Genomic DNA, 2,867 nt, shown 5'->3' with positions numbered 1-2,867 from the left:
AGAGAGAGAGAGAGAGAGAAACTTTAACACACTCCTGAAGAGCAGAGAAGAAGAGATGAGAAGGGATGAGCAGATGGAAAGGAGCTGGTGTACTTTAAAAAAAAATTTTTCCCCTGCTACTCTTAAATAGGAAGACTTGACATCATAATTAGTCCAATTCTTCCTATATTAATATATAAATAACATGACTACAACACAAATACCTCCTAAGATTAGAGCCAGCTAGCTGAAACTAAAGCTCATGTGAAAAGACAAAATAGAAAATGGTTTTACCCACAGATCCAGCTTTTTTGGGTTCTCATCCTGGTACGCTGCTTATTATTAGCTTGGACAAATTACTTAATTGTCTGTATCTCAGATAACTCTTTCTGAAAGGATAATATCTACCTGGTAGGGTTGTTGGAGGATTAAATGCATTAAAATACATAAAGCACTTAGAATAGTGCCTAGTATATAACAAATGCTAAATAAGTTCTAATTATTAACATTATATAGGAAAAATAATTCAAGAATAGGTGGTAAAAAAAATCTTTTAAAAAGAGTTATGAGGGAGGACTGGCCCTACTAGATATTCTGGTGAATCAGAATTAAGACACCCAGATCAATGGAATAGAAAAGAGGATCCAGAAACCCAAATACATAAGAAAATTTATAAAATGATTAAGAAGGCATTTCAAATTAGTGTAGAAGAGGAGGACTGTTCATTATCAGTGATTTTTTTAATAAACCTCCCACTTCACTCCTTATACAAAAATACATTCCAGATGAAGATTTACTAAAGATAAAACCATAAAAGCACTAAAATAAAACATGATGAAATTATTTAACAATCTGAGTGCAGTATAAGCCCAACTCTAGAAGCCATAAAAGATTGATAAATCCAAATATATGAATTTCTGTAAGACCAAAAAAAAAAATACCATAAACAAAATCAGAAGACAAATAAATCCAGGGAAGAATTATAACAAATATCATAAAGGGCTGGTTTCCTTAATATGTAGAGATTTCGTTCAAACCAGTAAGAAAATGGCCAATGATGCAACAGAAAAATAAGCAAAACACAAGAACAAATAAATCACAATAAGAAAATACAAATTATTCTATATATGCTCACCTTCACTCCTAATAAAAGACATGAATTGAAACTACAACTAGAAATCTTTCTTCACCTGTTTGATAACATGTGGACTATGGGGAAATGGGCACTCTCACACATTGCTGGTGAGAGTAAAATGGGTAGAATTTCCATGAGAGCAAGTGGCAGTATCTACCAGCGAATGCACAAAACTTTGACCCCACAATTCAACTTCCTAGGAATCTATCCTACAGATACACTTGCACTTGTGTACAATAATGTAAGAACAAGGATGTTCACTGGAGCATTGTTTGTAATGTCCAACTATTGGGTGCTATTAAATTATGATACAGATGTACAATGGAACAAGGCAGTTCTACTTGCCTTACGTGAAAGAGCAAGTGTTGCATATTACCAATTGTGTATCTATGTCACTAACATCAATAAACATATATACTGCGTGGCAAGATATAAAAATGCTTACATGTGTGCATAAAATCTGAAAACCTTTCAAAGATATCATTTTCACTAATTGCTTATGGAGAGAATTGCAAGTCTGAGACATAAGAACAACAAGGATGGTTTACTTTTTCCTATACTTTTTGGGGGGGGACGATTTTGCATTTTTTTTTGCACGAATTAAGATTTATTACAATGAATTTTTTAAATGCCATTCATTCATTAATTTATTCGTGTTTAGTGAGGCGGAACTTTAATCTTGTGCAAAGCTATGAGGTCTCAGAAAAGGTACAAGATGGTCATCTCTGCCTGGAAGAGCTGACAGGCAGGGTGGTCCTCGGACCTCTGCACTGGAATCTTGGGGAAGAGGAGAGGGCATTCTTATCAAAATACAGATTCCTGAGCCCCACCCTGATTGACTGAATTAGAGTCCCGGGTGACGCCCAGAAATCTGCATTTCTGTCAGGATCCCACTGGGGATTCTGGTGACACTTTTGAAGCCTTCTGGGCCGGACGGATAGTCGGCCGGCACAGCGCAGCACAGGGTGTAGACGCGTTTGTCGTCCTTTCCTCACCGGTTCCTGGCAGCCACTGTCGCGCTCCGGGCGAGGGGGCGTTACCCCAGGGGCGTGCCGGCAGCTCTCCTGGCGCACCCAGGCCCGGGCCTCACCGCGCTCTCCTTTAAGCCAAAGGCGCGAGGCCTCGCTCCGTGGCCGCCCGAGGCCGCTCTTCTCAGTTCCTGGATCAAGTTCCCAGTCGTCTTGGCCCAGGCTCTGAGACACCAAACCCGGACAACTGGTGATGGAGCAGCGGGGCGGGGAGAAGACGGGGGGCTTGTCTACAGGTGAAAGGGCCGCAGAAGCCGAAAGCGGCGGAAAGCGAGAGAGGGATTAGGAAGCATGTTAACATCATTTAGGAAAAGGAGAGCAGAAGGGAAAAGGTTGGATAGGAATTAAATTACTTAAGGAAAAAACCGCGACTCCGCCGGGACTCGAACCCGGAACCTTTGAATGCCTTCAGCCTCTAGAAGTCCAATGCGCTATCCATTGCGCCACGGAGCCACCTGTTGGAGTCCCTGCGCATCTGCTATATTAAGCCAGAGGCAACGGCCCCGCGCCCTTCTCAATCCCCTTTAGCCGTCTGCATCGCCGAGGCCAGGGCACCATCAAAGCAGCTGACACCAAACATGGGCCGCAGGTACCTGTCTTTCCCCGACGACTGCCTCTCAACCAAGTCGACGAGCCTGGCAAGAGGAAGGCCGCGTTCCGGCTGGTCCGTCAGAGGGCAGCCGCAGCCCGGTCTCCGGCCCGCCCAAGCCTCCGTACACGGCCGC

General features: G+C 42.9%; 1 non-coding gene across 1 annotated transcript; it reads right to left on the bottom strand.

The window, feature by feature from the left end:
• Positions 1–2,510: 2,510 nt before the first annotated feature.
• TRNAR-UCU lies at positions 2,511–2,595 on the bottom strand. The gene is given in 2 exon segments: positions 2,511–2,546; positions 2,559–2,595. It is a non-coding gene; the product is annotated as a tRNA-Arg (tRNA).
• Positions 2,596–2,867: the final 272 nt, after the last annotated feature.

Source organism: Pteropus alecto, unplaced genomic scaffold (genome assembly GCF_000325575.1).
Source record: "Pteropus alecto unplaced genomic scaffold, ASM32557v1 scaffold25, whole genome shotgun sequence".
NCBI lineage: Eukaryota > Metazoa > Chordata > Mammalia > Chiroptera > Pteropodidae > Pteropus > Pteropus alecto.
Note: the sequence above shows the minus strand (reverse complement) of the source record. Positions and strands in the feature narration are given on the sequence as shown.